The sequence below is a fragment of the Saimiri boliviensis genome, chromosome 10 (genome assembly GCF_048565385.1).
Source record: "Saimiri boliviensis isolate mSaiBol1 chromosome 10, mSaiBol1.pri, whole genome shotgun sequence".
Classification (NCBI taxonomy): Eukaryota; Metazoa; Chordata; class Mammalia; order Primates; family Cebidae; genus Saimiri; species Saimiri boliviensis.
In genome coordinates, this window is record NC_133458.1 from 46,957,380 (window position 1) to 46,979,343 (window position 21,964).

The 21,964-nt window shown below is 34.3% G+C and overlaps 1 long non-coding RNA gene across 1 annotated transcript in view; it reads left to right on the forward strand.

Moving 5' to 3' along the window:
• Positions 1-2,565: 2,565 nt before the first annotated feature.
• The window catches only part of LOC141580173 (uncharacterized), a 98,428-nt gene continuing 79,029 nt past the window's right edge, over positions 2,566-21,964 (forward strand). Inside the window, exons 1-2 of the long non-coding RNA XR_012512263.1 lie at positions 2,566-2,632; positions 2,977-3,126. This is a non-coding gene — a long non-coding RNA (uncharacterized LOC141580173). The remainder of the gene's footprint in view (positions 2,633-2,976; positions 3,127-21,964) is intronic.

Genomic DNA, 21,964 nt, shown 5'->3' on the forward strand with positions numbered 1-21,964 from the left:
AAAATAGTTCAGATGGCAAGATATTAGGGTTCTGGGAAGGAAACATATAACATTTCAATATAGTAATCATTAAAGAATTATAATCTGGGGTTGTTTTTATGAGAACCAAACACAATGTGTTTTATAAGATTTTTCATATCAATAAAGACATATAGATGAAAATTGGTACAGATTGTTGTCTATTTTTTATTACCTTTTACATTTAGATGGAAGTTTGGTAGAAAGAGCAAACACTGGAATCACAGTGTTGTTCAAGCTGTGCTTTTCAGATTATTGTAACTTTGAGGAAGCTATTTGTCCATGTTACGTGAATGGTCAGTTTTCTCACTATAAATGTTATAATAATGCTTATTTCATTACACAAAGGTTTCAGTGCAAGATATGTCAGAAGTGCTTTTTACACTAGGCTACCAAGTTTTCATTATTTAAATTATTACTATTATTTGAGTTGTCAATTTTATACTTTGTTCAATAATGTAACTCAAGTTTACAGAATTGTTGTCCTAAAAAAAATGGTTAGAACCATATTACTCCTCAAGTATTTTAAAGATACATCTGTTTTTTAATCTTATGCAAATGTAGATAGTTGAAATTATGAAATGTTTGAAAATTGACACGAGTATAAATACCATTGTAATTGATAACATTTATTTTAAAACATATGAATGAACTAGTATTTTGAGTTGGACATTTTATATCATTTTGTCTTCATGAATTTGTATTCCCATTCCAATTTAGCGACATTAATTTGTCCTAATGTAATATGATTTTGTGTTGAAGGCCTCTATTGAATATCTTATACTTCCCTACAAATATTTATTTTAAAAATTTGAGTTTCTGTTACCACAAAACGCTCTATGTATCTTCTACATAAGCTTTTATGACAATTGTTAGTAGTACATAATTTATTTAAAACAGCAAAATGTATTATAAATTGTATTAAATACAGTTTAAGAGAGGAAAATGTATTTGAAATAATTAAAGTAAGAGTGCTGTGGATTAATTACTGGAAGCAGTTGTGAAAATATTCCTTTATTTGTTAGTCTGGAGATTTTTACCTATCAGACAAACCACTGATGTGAATTTTGAGTCAGTTATAAGCTTTTTGTTGAGCATCATTGTTAAAGGGGGTGTACCAAAACAGAAGCTGCAGAGCAAATAACATTTCAGCCTTATCCATTTTAAAATAAGTTTCAAATGAAATGTAAAATAGGATATCTGATTTCCTTAAAGCTATTAATAATTTAATAGCTCCTTTCATTAACCTGGGGCCTTTCAGGAATACAAATTAGAAAACCATTTTCCTAACACTTTGTTGGTCCCTCAAAACATGAAAACTCTCCTGCTTTTTAATTCTGAGTAGTCAATCATCTTTCTCATCTGTTTTCATCATTTAGTGAACTTGTCTCATCTATAATAGAGATGGACTAATACAATTCAAGAGAGATTAGGCGGACCTAAGTAAATCTAACCAATGTAGTCCTCAATCAGATCAGCTGTGGAGGGAATGATTTTGTGTTTCCAAACTCTGGCTATTCTCTCTCAGAAGTTTGTTTGTGTGTCTGTTTAAGGACAGCATTCCACTCTGTCATCCAGGCTGGAGTGCAGTGGCAAAATCAGCTCACTGCAGCCTCGACCTCCCGCCTCCCTAGTAGCTGGGACTAAGGCATGTGCCACCATTCCCAGCTACTTTTTATTTTTGTTAATTTTTTGCTGAAACTGAGTCTTTGTCTATTGCCCAGGCTAGTCTCATACTCCTGGGTTCAAACAGTCCTCCCACTTTGGCCACCCAAAGTGTTAGAATTACTTGTGTAAGCCCCTGTGCCAGGCTTCGGAGGTTTGCTAGGGCTCTGAAATACGGAGCCACCATTATACATAACAAAAAAATCATGTTTATGGAACAGCCCACTATTTGGGTTGAGGCTCTATGACTCTCCAGTGTTAAATCAACGTGGAGGGCTCAATAATTGGTCAATATAGCATGAAGCCAAAGAGCAGCCTGAGGTGGAGAAATCTGATAACATTGTAGAGGAGGCCTCTGCAGTATTTTAATAATATGTTAAAGACATGACTGAATTGAGAATCATTTATATCCATTAGATAAAATTCTAGGTAGTATTTTTGTTTGCTTATTTGTCTGCTGTTTGGGTTTTTGGATAGCTCAAGCAGAGAACATTTTGAATTCAAGTGTAGTCTACCTTTGCCAAAAAAGCAGGGGTGAAGAACAGAGCTTCTGTGTAATTTCAGAAGTTTTTTCAGAGCTGTCTTCAGTAAGACCTTTGAATCACCCTAATTAAAGGTACAGGGTGCTTTCTAGTGGCTAATGATCTATATTCAAATATTTTTGGGTGACATACAAAGGAATAAATAATCACCTAGACTGACTTTCATCTAAAAAAAAGTATAAAAAAGTAAGCCTGAGATAGTAAATGCCATTTCTGAAATCACACAGCTCATGGAAAAGCTGAGTTTAGAACCTGATGTTTCAGTTCACTGCTTTTCCCTCTGTCATAATGCTGGAACAGTTCTGCAAGTAAGCTCCCCAGACCAACAGCATCCAAATCAACTGGGAATGTGCTAGAAATGGGAATTTTCTCGTTCCACTCCAGGCTTAGAGGATCCGAAATTCTAGGTCTGGGCTTTGGCAATCTTTGTTTTAACAAACCTTTCAGTGATTCTGATACAGCTAACATGAGAACCAGTGTTTTAGAGGCTACGGATCAAAATTTTAAAAATAATTTGTAACAGTGTTGTTTTACATGCCCTTGGCTTTAGCGTACTGAGCAGTGTCTGTGTCCTGCCTTTGGAAGGCTATGGAGCACCGTCTTGACACAAAATAGAAATTGTGCCATTAGTGTTAAAATTTTGACCTATGCGTTTTTTTTAAGTCCATCTCTCACTCAATTTTTATATTTTTCGGTATAAAATGTTATAGGTTTTGAATTTTAACCATGTTTTTTTATTTGTTTATTAAAGGTCTAGATGAAGAAGAAATGATGGGGACGAACAACCAGGAGGCAGGGAAGCACTGTACCAGCTCCTAACACAGAAGTGCAACATGTTACCCACTGTGTGTAACACAACACCCCCAGCCCTTCAGGAAGGAGCAACCTTTTATGCTCACAGGTAAGAAATATTTTGAAAGGCTATTTGAAAGGGAAAATCTGATGATGTATATTTTCATATAGGTTATATTTACATTTTTTAAAGTTATATATTTGGGAGAAAGGACAGTGGTAATAATTGCTCAAAGGAAAAAAGTTATGAAGAATATTTAAGTTCTACAAAAGGATTCTGATGTTAGAATATTTGAATTTTGTAATATGTTAAACAAAGTGTGTTTGATTATGAAGAAGCTGATTTTATTATCAATATTCAAGGAATATGTGTATGCTGTTAGGCACGTCGCTCGTGTAAAGAGACCACCAGGCAGGCTTTGTGTGAGCAACATGGCTGTTTATTCACCCGGGTGTGAACAGGCTGAGTCTGAAAAGAGTCAGAAGAGGGTGGTAGGATAGGAGTTAGTTTTATAGGTTTGCGATAGACCATGGAAAGTTAGAGAAGTTACAGTTCAGGGTGGTTTTACAAGCTGGTGGTGGGTTAGGGGGGTGTTGCCGGGGGAGGGTGTCATGGAATGCATGGTCACAAGAGTAGGGGCCATCTGTTACAAACAGACGTAATCATAAGGGTGGGGGTTATTGGTTTCAAGTAGAGGGGAGGGTGAGGTAAATTACATAGTTACAGGGGTGGGAGTCTTGAGTAACCTAATGTCTAGTGGGAAAGCTTCGCGAAGCTGAGCAGGAACAATGGTTGCAGGGAGAGAGCAATCAGTTGAGGTAGGTACTACTTGTTTCACTTCTCTGTGGGGCTCTCTGGTTACTTGAGACTTTCTGGCTCTTGGAGACCATCCAGTGGTCTATGTGTGGGTCACCAAGGCTGTAAGGGCCAGGCTGGAACTTGCAGGCCTGACATATGCTATGGAGAGAACAGATTAAATATTTAAGGTATGGACAATTGTTTATGTAAAGTGTAGTAATCTCTGCTACTGTAACTATAACAAAATATGTAATTAAGCAGAAGACTTAAATTCTTGTTTTCAAATGCTTGTTTATAGAATTATTTTTGTTGCTCAAAACATGCTGTTATAGCATCATTCCATAAAATAAGCATAAAATTAGTATACAATACAAGCAGACTAACAGTACATTAAAAATGATATTCTTTAGAATATTAACATATGATGTTCAAATGTTTTCTTTTAACCCAAAATGCTTTAATGGAACATGTTGTAATTGAATGAGTAAGTTACCTAAAAATGTCCTTAAGAATTATTGTAATTTTTTGCCTAATGAATGAACACATCCACACACCTTTCTCATTCCCATTTATTTTTATTACTCAATAAATTTTAGGACACATAAAGAAAAAATGAATACTGGCTCCTTAGACATCTTTCCCATATGCTTCCAATATACAATTTGGAAGGAAAAGGAGTGGTTGGTAGCTAAATTGCTGAATATATTTCCTTGCAGTAAAAAGAAAAGTGCCTTTGTAGAAATGCTGTAGAATTTTCCTATTAAACATGGTGGAATAATTTCATACCATCTGTAGCATTCATTTAAAAATATAAACAGTGGTGTATTTGCCATCTGTTTGAGTGACTTTTTATGATACTTTTTGAATCTGTCATTCAATGATATCACCAATTTTATCATCGAAGGATGATGGCTTAAACTATGATCAATGACATTTTTGGTAGCCAGACATACATGCTATGGAAGTGAATCAGCAAATGGCTATAAAGATGGCCAGTAATAGCCATAATAGCTCTGTTAACACCAATAAAATAGTACAGAATAGCTATTTGAAAGCATTTAACATCTTGCCGAAGGTGAAGAGCAAAATATCTGTGGAATGAGTGCTGCGTATCAGCTTACATCAGGTAGCTATTAAACAGGTAAATTACAATCCCAGCCCTTCCCACATCCTTGAAAACATTTTTTAAAATGATATTGCTCACAGCAATTTTTAGCAGAAATTCTAACCAACTTAATGTTCTAAGAAAACTAGTGAGTTTCTCTACGTATTTGAGAATAATTAAAAGTTTACTGAAGGAAGTCAGATAAAGACATTTATCTTCAAGACAATGTCAATGGGCCCATTAGTATTCCCTATACTGAGGTGGTATAAACACACAGATGTTCACAGACTTAATTTTCCAAGAATAAGATAATAGTTCTCATGGAATTAAGACACCAACTAGCTTATTAGGTTTGGAATGTTTACACAAGAGCAAAACAAAATGATTCCTTTGTAAAGCATTTTTAACTTGTATTTTAGGTTCAGGGGTACATGTGCAGGTTTGTTATATAGGGAAACTTGTGTCACAGGAGTTTGTTATACAGATTATTTCACCATGCAGGTATTAAGCCTAATACCACTACTTATTTTTTCTGGTCCTCTCCCTCCTCCCATCTTCTGCCCTCCAGCAGGCCCCAGTGTCTATTGTTGCCCTCTACGTGTTCATGCGTTCTCATCATTTAGCTCCCAAGTAAAAACATGTGATATTTGGTTTTCTGTTCCTTTGTTAGTTTGCTAAGGATAAGGCCTCCAGCTCGACCCTGCAAAGGGCATAATCTCATTCCTTCTTATGTCTGCATAGTATTCCACGGTGTATATTTACCATATTTTCCTTATTCAGTCTACCATTGACAGGCATTTAGGTTGATTCCATGTCTTTGCTATTATGAATAGTGTTGCAATGAACATATATATGTCTTTATGAGATAACTATATATTCCTTAGGGCAGGCGTCCCCAAACTTTTTACACAGGGTGCCAGTTCACTGTCCCTCAGACCGTTGGAGGGCCGCCGCATACTGTGGTCCTCTCACTGACCACAAATGAAAGAGGTGCCCCTTCCTGAAGTGCAGCGGGGAGCTGGATAAATGGCCTCAGGGGGGCCGCATGCGTAGTTTGGGGATGCCTGCCTTAGGGTATATACTCAGTAATGGGATTGCTGGGTTCAATGGCAGTTCTGTATTTTGGTCTTTCAGGAATTGCTACACTGCTTTCCACAATGGTTGAACTTATTACGCTCTTACTAAAAATGTCTAAGCATTCCTTTTTCTCTGCAACCTGTCCAGCATGTTTTTAATAGTAGCCATTATGACAGGTGTGAGACGGTATGTCATTGTCGTTTGGATTTGCATTTCTCTAACAATCAGTGATGTTGAGCTTTTTTTCATATTTTTTGGCTGCATGTATGTATTCTTTTGAAAAGTGTCTTTTCATGTCCTTTGCCCACTTTTAATGAATTTGTTTAAGTTCGTTATAGATGCTGGATATTAGACCTTTGTCAGATGCATAGTTTGGACACATTTTCTCTCATTCCATAGGTTGTCTGTTTACTCTGATGATAGTTTCCTGTGCAGAAACTCTGGTTTAAGTAGGTCACATTTGTCAGTTTTTGCTTTTGTTGCATTGCTTGTGGCATCTTTGTCATGAAATCTTTGCCCATTATATGTCCAGAATGGTGTTGGCTAGCTTGTCTTCCAGGGTTTTACAACTTTGGGTTTTACATTTAAGTCTTTATCTTGAGTTGATGTTTGTATACGATATAAGGAAGGGGTCTAGTTTCAAACTTCTGCATATGGCTAGCCAGTTATCCTAGCACCATTTATGGAATAGGGAGTCCTTTCCCCCTTGCTTGTTTTTGTGAACTTTGTTGACGATCAGATGGTTGAACATGTGTATCTTTATTTCTGGGCCCTCTGTTCTGTTTCTTTGGTCTATATGTCTATTTTGTACCAGTACCATGTTGTTTTGTTTACTGTAGCCTTGTAGAAATTTGAAGATGGATGAGAGTATGATGCCTCCAGCTTTGTTCTTTTTCCTTAGGCCTTCCTTGGCTATCTGGGCTCCTTTTTAATTCCATATGAATTTTAAAATAGTTTTTCTTAGTTCCATGAAAAGTGTCAATGGCATTTGATAGGAATGCCATTGAATCTATAAATTGCTTTGGGCAGTATGGCTGTTTTAATGATATGGATTCTTCCTATCCATGAGTATGGAATGAGTTTCCATTTGTTGTGTTGGCTCTAATTTCTTTGAGCAGTTATAACACATTTTAAAATAATGAATGTTGGGACATTTTTCCTTTAATTTGCAAATATGTACATACTTACTGAGTAATGCCTTACCATTTGTTAAATTTACCCTGTTAAAAGGTAGTTTGGCAAAGAAGAAGGTCAGTAAAATTGAGAAAAGACAGAGAGGGGTAGGATCATATTTTTAGTATACCTGACTGATGGCAAAGAAAGCTACAGCCTGTATTGACTGATCTTCAAGTTAATGTATATAAAGGTATTGTTTTTCCTTCCAGGTTTAGTCATTAAATGTTTTTATATAACTATTTGTTAAAGATATGCTTTAGAGATTCTAGAGTCAAGGATTGAGGTGTCTAAAGCACCTGAGCCTAATTAAAGAATAGCATACTAACAATATTTATGATGACTGAATAACAATATAATAGAGAATGACTTTGAAATTCAATTCATTACTGCTAGAAATTTGTTCAGGAATGGTCTATACACAAACAGAGATGGAAAAAATATAAAGTTGGAAAACACATATTGACTTTAAAATAAATAAGTTATGATATTGTGGCTTCATATTATTTATATTAATAAAATATATATTTAAATTGCCATTTATGTTTCCTATTATAATCAGTTTTGTAGTAATTCTAACTTCCCTCAACCCAAATAGACTGGTATATTTTCTAGCAAGACATCACTGGTATAAATTTGACATCCAGGAGAGAATATCACTGAGAAAGTTTAGCTCTTGTAATCATTGACTAGTAAATTTATTTGAATATAGTCTGTTTGAGAGCAGGTATATGAGAGGTTTGCAGGCAGTATCAATGCATTTCTAAAATACCAGGAAAAAAGTATACTATAATACTTACAGTATAAAGTATAATACTGTATACCTTTGCTGTAGTAAAATAGCTTGATGTAAGATAAATATTAAAAATTAATAATTTCTCAATACAACAGAAAGACAGTAAAAATTATTTTAAAATGTGTATCTATTCACAATCACAAAAAAATATATAAAAATCTAGGAACGGGTATAAGAAGAAAAGGAGAAAACTTTACCAAGAGACAAAAATACTTGAACAAAAAGAGAGGTACATTATAAATTTAGATGAGTGAGAAAATATAGCAGATTAAATATACTTTAAAGCTTCTTTTGGAAGTACAAAAAAGATGATAGTAAGACCATCTGGAAGGACACTCAATGAATAATAGCTCAGATGTCATTGAGTAAGATGAGGCATAAAAGGAATTTGGTCTATTAGGTACTGAAACATACAATAATTAAAACACTGTAGTACTGATATGAAAACTGTAGGGTCGATAAAAAGACAGAATAAAATAAATTACCCCCAAGTGGATACATATATGTAATCTATCTGTATATATATGTATTCATATATATGATCTTAATATTCAAATAAAAAATTATTCTATATTTATGGAGGAAGTAATTAATTAATTACAAGAAGCCACAAAAGTAATTCTTTTTTGGAAATGTTAAAAAGCTATATATGAAAAATGAAACCATGAAAGGCCCAGAAGAAAGCTACAGGTAAGCAGTTAAATGATAATTAAGAATTTTCTAAGTGTGCAAAAGAAATTATCTGAGAATATTAAAATGTATTAAATTATGATACATTAAAATATATTAACAGCTAAATGAAAAACCAATTGAGCATATTTGCAAGAAGTATAACATAGTATTACTTTGCTTTGTATAACTTTTTTAAATAATCAGGATAATACTATAAGAAATAGTATCAGTTAACATGAAAAAATAACTCACAGGGAGAAAATAAACATAAAATTTAAAAATGTGTAATTTGGTGGGTAATCAGGAAATAGAGGACTTTTTTCTTAGTGTCTTATAAAGATGTAATATTTGTTTCTATTGCAAAATACTAATGTCATTTGTAGCAATCTTCATTAAAAAATCAGCTTATTTTCCAAAAATTATTACTGTACTTTTGTAAATAGAGAAAAAAGTCAATATTTTTTAGAAATATTAAGCTAGAAGAATGAGGTTAAATGTCTTGGTACAAACACAAAAAGTAATTCAGCTGTTAAAATTATAATTTTGGCTCCTATTCTTCCTCTTCCTTTCCTTTCTGAACAATATTTTCTCAAAAACATTAGGTAGGGCAAAGAAGAGTAGGCATCCATACCCTTGGGGGACACTTGTAGATCCCTGCATTTGATACTGGTGACCAAATAGGACAGAAGACACTTGTGCTTGATGTCAGTCTAAGCAGGGTAGGTAGGGTGTCCCCACAAGGGACAGCCTGATGTAGGAAGCTTGAGCTAATGCAGAATGAACAGGTGCCCATGTGGTGGGCAGTGGTATCTGTGTCCAAGGTGTCACCCACCTGGAGAGATGGGTGACACACTTCTGGTGTGGGTAGTCAGAGCCTAAAGAGTATGGAAGATCTTCTTGAAGGAGGAGCACCCTGGCACAGGACTCTGTAGCTGAGCAGAATGAGGTCATTATCTTCACAGGTGATTTTAAATACAGGTAGTGTATCTGTGAAGGAAAATGAAAGTGGCTTTCTTACTGAAGGAGAAGGCATTGACAAATTGGGAATAGGATGAAAATAGCATAAACTGGGTTGTATTGGATGATAATTGAAGATATTGGTATGGACTCAGTTTTCTAAATATAGACAAATGTAGAAATATTTATATATGGGAAAAAGAAAAAGTGGGGGGAGAGAGACAGTTCCATTGCGTTTATGCAGATCATTCTGGTTAGTAGGAAGTACATAAGGAAATTGGGAGGTGATAGGATCAGCAATTTTTTCAAAACACTGATAAATATTTAAAAATATTCTTTAATATACTGAAAATTATAATCATATTGTTTTAAAAATTTAAAAATGTAATTTGGAGTACTATTTAATAGCCTACCTAAACTATTATATATACATATAAACCCTCATAAATGTGATGTGAGATTAGAAGTTAAAATGATGGAAGCAGTTTCCCATGTAAATGGCTAAAGCTTCAGCTCTATAAACTTATATTATTAACCACATGATTTGTTAATAAAACTGTTAGTTTATGAGGATGCTTCACATTTCCCTTTAGTTGTGTGGTAACTATAAATGATGACTCTACTGACCGAATATTAGTGAGAGCTCTAGTTTGACATTTTCACAGTATGGGTTGATAGGTTTACCCAAGACTAAAAATACAGACTTTTTTTTGTTTTTTAAATATACCAAGAAATTAACTGGTGGCATAATAGAGATCAGGTTAACTGTACAAACTTTGGGGTCACTTAGACTATTGTGAAGTTCCAGTTCCTTCAATTAAAAGCTATGTGAGAAGTTTGAAGAGGTAATTTCTCAGAAGGGGTTAAAAAAGTCTATATTACTGGCTTATTGAAAGAATTAACTCTGGCAGTATATGGTATCTGGCATATGATAAGTATCTAAGGAAGCGTAATCATAAATTATTATGTTCTCTATATCACTAAGGGAAGGCTAACTTTTGTATCAAACAACCCCAACATTTCAGAGGTTTAATGAGAAAAACAAATGTTTCTAACTTGCTTTTAGTCTCATGCAAGTCAGAAAGGAGGTTGCTTTGTTCAGCCATTCAGCAGCAGAGTCTATTCATTATGTGCCTTTGTCATTTTCTAAGGTCTTGAAGTCCCCTAAGGGATTCTTTGCATCTATCTGTCATATCAATAAAAAAAACAGCATGTAAAAGGCGTAGCCTCTTTATCACTTTGAAGTGATAGCATACATCATTTCAGCCCATAGAACAAACCACACTTTTACAGAGGGTCTAGGAAATGTAGTCTGAAGATATGCCCAGAATGAAGAGAAAGAATGGACATCTTCGAGCATTTGTGGTCTTTGTTACAATCTTCTGCCATTCTGGTGACCAAATAGCTGTTAACTCCATTCTTTGTATAGAGAACACATATAACTTCCCTAAAACAGACAACTCCAAGTTGCACTATGTTGTTATACTAGTTCAAAGTCCAATACTGTTGGCAAACAATTTTTCATATGTCTCTTATGTTGATGCACATCTTTTTTAAGTTTTTGCTTCAGACCATTGAGGATTTTTTAAAAAAGAAAACCAGTTGGGAATTTAGATATAGTTTCTCCTTTTAGAGCAGGGGACATATTTTTTTGCTGTCCAGGAATATAAAAATAATACTTCCCACTTGGGGAAAGGTAGGGAAGGTTGCCAGCAACCTCCTTTAAAATACTGCCATTTTCTAAGCTCAGTTTCCTTAGTTGGAGTGGGAACTAATGCTGCATATGCAGCATCCCTTTGGGACACTCAGCATTGTTCCTTGGGACTTGGGGGCCTGGAGAACCGATGTGAACATGAAGCTTAAGCTAGTTACTGTCATGTGTAATGAAGTCTTTTGTCTCTGACTCAGGTATCTCATGTCTTCTGTCAGCATCCATGAAACTGTACAGGTACCTTATCCACTTAAAATTAGGGTAAAATCTTAGACCCTTCATAATACTTGACAAGCATTTTTAGTTAATATGTAGCCCCTCTACTTGGTTACCTGTGTGTCACTACATAGCACAGCAACCTATGAAATAAAAAATAGAAGTAACTTGCTACACTCAAAATCCTATATAAAATGGTGGGGGGATAATAACTATACACATTCTCTCTCTCTCTCTCATGAGTGCCACCCCCCAAAAATTTTAAAAGGTGTCACATGGTTGTCACTGGAATTCTGGAGAGAGATTTTGAAGATTCTAAAGATTGCCTACCTTAGGTTGCAAAAAAATGTTGTCAGTCCCTCAGTATGGTCTCTTAAATGAATTTCCATGTTTATTTGTTCACTGTTGTTTCTGCCCTGTAGGACAGATACGAACTTTTTTGTAAGCAGAGAACTCCTTAGGACTTTGGAACTCATGTGATCTCTGTCATAACTATTCAACTCTGCTATTGTGGCAGGAAAGTAGCCATTAACAATATATAAATGAATGGACATGGAAAGATTTGTGGGCTACAGTTTTCAGACTACTGCTCTAGAGGATTAATCCTTGTTTAGGACCCTCCATACCACATCCAGAGGGATGCTGGGAAATATGTCCTCTCAGAGTATTTCTAAGCTTTCATGACTTACTTTCTATTAATGAAAGTTTGGGTTTCTGAAAATTGTCTTGCTTCTTCAACAAAAACCTTTCTTAGCCCTAGGATGTGGTTGCTTTGATGTCAACAATTTAGTAGACTTAGGACATATTTATTTATAGACAGTTTCGTGTGTTAAAGACCGCACCCAACATTTATCTCTAGATGTAGTTTCAAATTATGCTATACTTACTTTGTTGACTTCTTACTAACTCAGTGATTGTCTTTCTCAATTTAGTGGGAGCTACATGGAAGTCATTTGAAACACACTTAATCTAATCATTGTTACAAATTTGAATCCCTTCGTTAAACTGAGTTTTACTCACATGGTAGTCTTCCAGCTTGTTTCAATCTTATGCTGTAACTGCTTGGGACAGGAGCAATTGAACATTTTTTTTCCCCTTGAGTCTTCTGTCTTGAGTTTTTCCAAATAAAATTCTAAGGAAAGAATTTTACTTTAAATACAGAAAATTGGGGAATCAAGGAAAAATCTGATGGGAGTTTGAGAACTGGAACTAGAGAGCAAAAGAGCCAAGTAAAGATAAGTTATCAAGCTGTCTAACACTCTGAGTTACTAAAGCATAATCATAAGGGGAAAAAAAGAAAAATACTGAAAACTAGCCTCAGATTTTTAAATTCCCCTCTTACAGAGAAGAGCAAGGGTTTGGGGTTACTTAGACACTGATCCTCATCATCATTGTTTAAAGACTATTCCCAATGATATACTTACTTCCCAGGCATTAATTAATGTAGGGAAAGGGAAAGGGAGTTAGGTAAGGCCCTGCTATATATTACGATTGTCTATACTTTGTCAATTCCTTGACATTTCTTTCGGCAAATTGGAAAAGTAGTTGCCCAGTTCATCCCTTTCTTATAGTTCGTTAATGCTGCTACTAACAATTAACAAGCATTATTTATGTTTTGTTATCTAATCTTTTCCATAAGAATGAAAAACTTAATAGTTGTAGTCTTTCATCTAAACTGTGATGGGTGAAGTTTAAGGAGACAATACCCCACAGCATAAAATAAAGAAAATAGAAAAGTCAATACTAAAACGAGAAAACTTAGAGAAGCAGTACCTAAAATGAAAATCTAACCAGCCAATAAACAAATTAAAAGATTATCAAATTTGTTAGGCTAGGAGCAGTGGCTCACACCTGTAATCCCAGCACTTTGGAGGCTGAGCTCAGCAGATCACCTGAGGTCAGGTGTTTGAGACCAGCCTGGCCAACATGGAGACATCTTGTTCCTACTACAAATATAAAAATTTAGCCATGTGTGGGGCACTCACCTGTAATCCCAGCTACTCAGGAGTCTGAGGCAGGAGAGCCATCCGAACCCAAGAGACAGAAGTTGCAATGAGCCAAGATTGTGCCACTGCACTCCAACCTGGGCAACAGAGTGAGACTCCATCTTAATTTTTTTTTTTTCCAAATTCATGGCAATACAAATAAACTTAAACCCATCAAAACGACCTATTGAAAAGAATGAGGTAAAATGAGAGTTGTCATATGATCATACGATGAGTTACTCAATTTGTAAAAACTATTTATAAATAATTTGGCTTTTTAAAATTTTTTTGCTACATGAATATACTGTATAGTGGTAAGGTCTGGGCTTTTAGTGTACCCATTATCTGAATAGTAAACATTGTACCCACCAGGTAATATTTCATCCCTCACACTCCTTCCCTTTCTCCTTTTTGTTTTGTCATCTCCAGTATATTTTATTATCTTCTGTATTTCCATGTGTATCCATTCTTTAGCTCCCACATATAAGTGAGAGCATTTGGTATTTGATTTTTTGTTTTTGAATTATTTCCCTTATGATAATGGCCTTAAGGTCCAACTATATTGCTGCAAAAGACATGAGCTCATTCTTTTTATGGCTGTGTAGTATTCCTTAGCATATGTATATGTGTTGTGTGTTTATATATATATATATATATATATATATATATATATATGTGTATATATATATGTACATATCACATATTCTTTATCCAATCTTCCATTTATGAACACTTGTGTTGATTCCATGACTTTATTATTGCAAATAGTGCTGCCATAAATATATCCATACAGTTCTCTCTTTTATATAATGGTTTCTTTTCCTGTGAGTAGATGCCAAGTAATGGAATTGCTGGATTGAATGGCAGTTCTATTTTTATTTGTTTGTGAAATCTTCATACTGTTTTGCATGAAGGTTGTACTATTTATATTCCAACAGTATATAAGCATTCCTTTTCTCCTCATCTTCATCAACAGCTGTTGTTTTTTGACTGTTTAATAATAGCTACTCTAAGAGGTGTCAGATGGAATCTCATTGTGGTTTTAATATGCATTTCTCTGATGATTAGTGACGTTGGCAGATTTTCATGTTTGTTAGATACTTGTATGTCTTCTTTGGAGAAATTTCTGTTCATATACTGTGCTCATTTTTTAATGATGTTGTTTGTTTCTTGTTGTTTGTCTTTCTTGTAGATTCCGGATATTAATCCTTTGCCAGATGCATAGTTTGCAAATACTTTCTCCCGTTCTGCAGGTTGTCTGCATAGTCTTATAATTATTTCTTTAGCTGTGTAGAAGCTTTTTTAGTTTAATTAAGTCCCACTTGTCTATTTTTGTTTTTCGTTGTGTTTGCTTTTGAGAACTTAGTCATAAATTCTTTGCCTAGACCAATGTCCAGAAAAGGTTTATGCTTAGAATTATAGTTTCAGGTGCCACATTTGAGTTTTTAATTCATCTGGAGTTGATTTTTGTATATGGTGAGAGATATGGGTCCAGTTTTATTCTGCATATGGATATCCAATATTCCCAACATCATTTATTGAGCAGGGTGTCCTTCCCCAGTGTACGTGTTTGTTGGCTGTGTTGAAGATCAGTTGGTTGCAGGAATGTACCTTTATCAAATTATTTTCTAAATAAAGCCATATGCCTAGGAAATAATTTGACATTCTGAATTATAGTTGAAGAAGCATACTCTAGAACTCAACAGTATTGCCACTGCTCAATAACTCATTATAATAGTATTTATTTCTGGGCTTTTACAGCCTTTTAGCTTATTATAGTTTTCTGTAATTTAAGCTGAATAAAATAAGCAGGTGTTTGATAAGGATTATTTTGCACCATACGTAGATATTTATGCACTTTATGCAAGCATGTTACCTAATTTTTCCAATAAAAAAATAGATATACATATATGTACATGTATATTGTCACAAAAGCCTATCAATATACTTTACTATAATCTATTAGTCAAACAAAGAAAATTCACATATTCCTTTTAACAAATGCAGAAAAAATATGTTGACAATATTCAGCATTTACTGAAAATAAAATAAAACCTATTTGTACACTAGAACTGAGAAAGATCATTCCTAAACCTATTAAGGTTATTGATCAAAATCTTCCAGTAAATCTCACATTTTAATAGTTAAATATTGTAAGCCTTTTCTTTAAAATCAAGAACTGACTGAGACAAAGATACTGCCTGTCACTCCTCATATCAATATTATAATAAATGGTTTAGTTAAGGAAATAAATAAGAATACTAAAGATAAATTCAGGTCAATTAATTATCTACATTGCTTTATACTAGTAAACAAAAATATGTGCCTTTGATTAAATCTAACAAGGTTTATGAATTTATGAAAAAGTGGAATTTTAATTAAACAAAACAGTTAAATATCAGCAATTTCATACAATTCAACTTAATATGTCAATGAAGAAGGCACATTATAAATTTGACACTTTTCTCATTAATTTATGATTTCTTGTTCAATCAAAGCCCTAAAGTCTATATGGTTTCTGGAAAAGACTTCTTAATAAGAAGGTAGAAACACACTTACATTATCAGAAATTAGCATAATATTATAATAATAACAAAGAATTAACATTAGTATATGGATAGGTAGCTAGCCAGTAAGGCAGTATTCGAAGGCTTGAAACTGACTCCTCAGTTTTGCCAATCTCGATATAAATCTAAGTTGTCTCTGTAGATCAGGTGGAGGCAAAAATGGACAGTTCAGTGAAGAGCAGCTGGTCAAGTGGGTATCTATTTAGAAAAAATATAAAGTTTGGATTCTTCTTCATACTGTTTAGAAAAATCAAATCCAGGTAACAAAAATCTGAAATTATGAAAAACAGCTTTAAACATTTTAGAAATAAATATAAAAGATGCTGTGATGGTAAGGTAGGAAATGATTTATTAAGATATAAAAAGCACAACTCACAAAGAAAAAGCTTGATAGATTTAAATTTTTTTATCCATCAAAGGCACCATTTAAAAAGTATAACTAAAAGCCACAGACTTTAAACATATAAAACTGGCAAAAGATTTGTATAGAAAATAAATCAAGTATTCTTACAAATAAGGTGGGAAAATCAACCAGATTAAATTTGGGGCGAAAATCAAGACCATGCATTTTATATGAGAGAGAAATACATGACATAAAATATAAAAACATGCTGAACTTAATTTGAATATGAAAAATATAAATAAATATATACCAAGTTCTCATTTTAAACTAATCACACTGACAGAACTTTAAATGTTTTGCTTACAGTTTTGCATGTGGCACACTGGGAGCTTTCACATGGAGATGGCAAGAATATAGATTGGGAAATCACTTTGCAGAAAATTTAAATTCATCCAGTGAAGTTAAAGATGTGAGCCTTATCGCCTATTAAGTTTATTTCTAGGTATATACTCTAGAGAAATTCTTGCCTGGATGCTCCAGGAGTCATATATAGAATGCTTATAGCTATATTATCTATGATGTCAACAAAATAAGAAAACATCCCAATGCTCATCCCCTATGGGGATGCAAAGGCAGAAGAAGAATACAGTGGACTATGGGGACTTGGAGGCAAAGGACAGGAAGGGAATGAGGGATAAAAGACTACAAATTGAGTTCAGTGTATACTGTTTGGGTGACGGGGTCACCAAAAATCTCACAAATCACCATTAAGGAACTTACTCATGTAAGCAATCACCATCTGTTCCCCCAAAAGGTATGGAAATAGAAACAAAATTACAAAGAAATAGAAAAGGAGGAAAAACAGACCAAATGGAAGTATGTCTTTGCTCTCTCTTTCTCCTCACATGGCTCCCAACTCACACACATTGCTGCTAGATGAACAACGCTCACCTGTCAAATTACCCAGCAATTTATGTTGTTTTCTTAAAAGGTGGTAATTGTACTTTTCAAGGTAGTAGACTATATACTCAGTTAGGTTCTAATCTAAAATGCAGTGTCCAGAAACACCTCACATAGCAAGCATTTTCTAAATGGAAGCTCATTATACAGTGAGATTGCAGTCCAATTAACATTGCATAGTGATATTTTAATCAACATTTTCTATTTGTCTGTCGGAAAGATAAGGTTGTGAATGTGTGGATATATGTGTATAAATACTTGGGTAGGGTTGATGTCACTTCATTGCATTGCTTAATTGGGGAAAAAGGGCTAAAATCAAAGATTTCAGAAGTACTCTGGAAATAATTAGATAATTGGAAAAACACCAACATTCCCTAATACATAGGAAAATAATATAATGCTATAGGAAAGGTCAGGATTGGGAGAACGTGCCAGCAGAAAGAGTCATGAGGCCAAACGAGTTCTAAATGTACATGTAGACTGACCAAAATAAAGTCTTTAATTACTTATGATTAATAATGTGATGCATTATAGAATCTGTATTTGTATCTGGGTAAACTAAATAATATTTAAGTACCTTTACCACATATACAAAGGCTGTAATTTTGAATTTCTGTTTTTGTGGATTCTAAAGGTTAAAAAACTCTTTTCCTAAGTGTACTTCCTGAACAATAGGAGAGAGTGAAGAACCCAAGTAAGATGATATCAGAAAGACTGATACCATGACTGAGAAGTTCAAGGATTTTATAGGGAGACTGTTTGGAAGTGTAAATCTATTCTAAAACTGGAGCACACGTTCTGATTTTCAAGATGAAACTAAATGGAATAACTTGCAGCTCAGATGAATCAAAAGGCTTGGCAGGCAGCAAGAGTGTTAATAAATGGACTTTAAATTTCCCAGTCCTTAAATTCCTGGAATAAAAGAAAAGAGACAGCAAGAGCCTGAGTAAGACCATTAAAATTCATTTCTGCATTTAATTTGGTGATGAACTTAGAGGAAAAAATCTATTACTCTATGTTTTTAAGTTGAGCTGTAATTTAATGTAACCTGTTCAGTAACTTTGAGGTTCCTGACTTTCAAACTTTTAAACTTTTTCAACCACATCTAAAATAAGACATTTAACAGAATCTGATCCATATGCACTCACACACATACTACTGATAAAAGCTTTCCTGAAATAATGCTTACTATGATAGAGTGAGGCTCTGCATTTGATGTTTGACTACTCACAGATTTTATATTCCACCACTCCTCGTTTTGTCTCTTAGCTCACATCTAGGAAAGCTAGTAAGAAAGCTCACTTTTTGGAGCCAAGATGGGTGTGGAATTTCAAACCACTCAAGGCTCGGGCTACACGTGGGAATTCTTATCACAGCTCCACTCCGTAACTACTGTAAAAACCTCAGCCATTCTTTCTGACTCTCTCAACTCATTTTTGAACCTGCCTGGGAATTTTCCTACTTTCTTCAGAAATCCTTTTATTTGGATAATAAATCTTTTACACTTTCTTGGTACCTATGTGGCATCATTAGTGTCTACATCTGACCAACATTTTTGAGCGATTTCACCTCTTTGAGGTGAATGTAATATTTTCCTGTGTGTGAGGAATTTCATATTTCCTATTTCATTATATTTCATTTAAAATAATATCAATCATTATAAACTGACTTTAAAGTCCATTAATTGATTGTATAGGTCAACTGAAAATCACAGTTTAAAATAAGAAAAGCATGATGAAATTCCGACCCTTGGTAAATACACTGCTGTAATCATCTGTGTCTTTTTTACCCTCTCCACTTAGGGAAACGCCTCTCTCTTCTCTTATAGCACACCACTTTCTTCCAGCTCCTCACCTACTTTCACATTCTATTTTTGAAAGTCACAATTCCCCAAGAGTTTTGCTTTTTAAAATTTCTGACACTCCTCCTAAGTATTCTGATCAACTTTACGGACTGAATTGGGCTTCGGTGTTCATTTCCCAGAATTAAACTTCCAATTAAGACCTTTCTCCTAAGACCAAACCTGAATGTTCAGCTTACTGCAAAATGTATCCATGTAGCTGTCTTCATAAGCACTTGAAAAGGTTAAATGTATTTTCTCACCCTTCAACCCACTCTTTTCCCAAATAATCTCCCTCTGGGAACAAATGACTTTTCTCAGGTTTTACTGATTTTTTAAATATTTCTTTTTCCTTTGTTTTTCTTTAATTGTTCTTTAAGTTCTGGGTTACATGTGCAGAATATGCAGATTTGTTACATAGGTATACATGTGCCCAGTGATTGGCTGTATCCATCACGCCATCATCTACATTAGGTATTTCTCGTAATGCTATCCCTCCCCGAGCCCCCAACACCATGACAATCCCCAGTGTGTGATGTTCCCCTTCTGTGTCCATGTGTTCTCATTGTTCAGCTCCACTTATGAGTGAGAACAAGCGGTGTTTGGTTTCTGTTCTTGTGTTAGTTTACTGAGAATGATGGTTTCTGGCTTCATCCATGTCCCTCAAAAGGACATGAACTCATCTTTTTTTTTTTTTTTTTTTTTTTTTTTTTTTTAATGGCTGCATAGTACTCCATGGTGTATATGTGCCGCATGTTCTTTACCCAGTCTGTCACTGATGGGCATTTGGGTTGGTTCCAAGTCTTTGCTGTTGTGAACAGTGCCACAATAAACATAAATGTTCATGTGTCTTTATAATACAATGATCTCTTATTCTTTGGGTATATATCCAGTAAGAGGATTGCTGGGTAGAATGGTATTTCTAGTTTTAGATCCTTGAGAAATCGCCACACTGTTTCCACAAGTGTCGAAGTCTTTTTACATTCCCACCAACAGTGTAAAAGAGTTCTTGTTTCTCCACATCCTCTCTAGCATCTGTTCTCTCCTGACTTTTTAATGATCACTATTCTAACTAGTGTGAGTTGGTATCTCAATGTGGTTTTAATTTGCATTTCTTTAATAACCAGTGTTGATGAGCTTTTTTCATGTTTTCTGACTACACAAATGTCTTCTTTTGAGAAATGTCTTTTTCTATCCTTTGCCCATTTTTTGAAACCTTCATTTTAAAACAGTTTTAGATTTATGCAAATGTTGTAAACATAGTAAGAGTTCTTATGTATTGCACACCAGTTTCCTGTAACATCTTACATTTATATGATACATTTTATATATATTTTTTTACAATTAATGAACCAATATTGATCTACTATCATTAACTAACGTATACACTTTATTCTCATTTCCTCCTTTTTTTTTTTTTTTTTTTTGAGATGGAGTCTCTCTCTGTCACCCAGACTAGAGTGCAGTGGTAAAGTCACTGTAAAGTCTGCCTCCCAGGTTCAAGCGATTCTCCTGCCTCAGCATCCTGAGTATCTGAGATTACAGGCTCCCACCACCACACCTAAATAATTTTTGTATTTTTAGTAGAGACAGGTTTCACCATATTGGCTGGTCTGGAACTCCTGACCTAGTGATCCACCCACCTCGACCTCCCAAAGTGCTGGGATTACAGGCATGAGCCATCGTGCCCAGCCATTTCCTGTTTTTACCTAATGTTCTTCCTTTATTCATGATACCATACAGGGACTGCATTACAATGAGCAGGCATGTCTTCTCTTGACTGTGATAGTTTCTCATGTTTTCCTTCTTCTGATGACCCAGAAAATACTGAGGTATTTTATAGAATGTCACTAGTTGAAATTTATCTGATGTTTTGTTCATGATTAGACTTGGAGCTATGGGCTTTTGAGAGGTGAAGTGTTACTTTTCATCACACCATATTAAGTGTACATATTATCAAAATAACAATGACTTGTTAATAACCCTAATGACCTGTCTAAAGTAGTATTTCTCTTATTTATTCACTGTAAAACTACTCTTCCTCCATTTTCTTTCAGAAGGAAGTGCAGTGCACACTTCAACAAGAGGAACTAATTTTCCACCTCCTTGAGCATGAAGTACCCACATAAATTATTTAAAATTATTCTGCATAGAAAATAGGTCTATTTTTACTCATTTGTATATTGAGTCAGTCCTTATATGAGTATGGACTCATAGATATGTATTTTAAACTCCAGATTTTAATCAAATTATGCTTTATTTTGTTGCTTAAATTGTTCCAACCTTGTCCATTTAGAGATCTTTCAGTTTCTGTGTTTTGTTTTTATCTGACATAAATCAGTTGTTTATATTTGTATTAGTCTATTACTAGGCTATCTATTCTATACCTATGATCTATATAAGCTTACTCTTTCAACAAAATCTGTCTTAATTACTATAGCTTTATAGTAAATCTTGAAATTGGATAATGTGAGCATAACAACTTTGTTGTTTTTCTTCAATATTATGTTTACTGTTTTAGGTCTTTTAACTTTCTGTAAAAACTATAGAGTCAGTTTGTCAATATCTATAAAGAGCTTGCTATTTTGATTGAGAATATGATGAACTATAAATGAAAATGGAAAGAATTGAAATCTTAACAGTAGTCTTCAGTTTCATAAATACAAAATTTATCTCCATTTAAATCTTCTTTATCAATTCATCAGAGGACTTTAGATTTCTGCATATAGATGCAGTACATACTTAA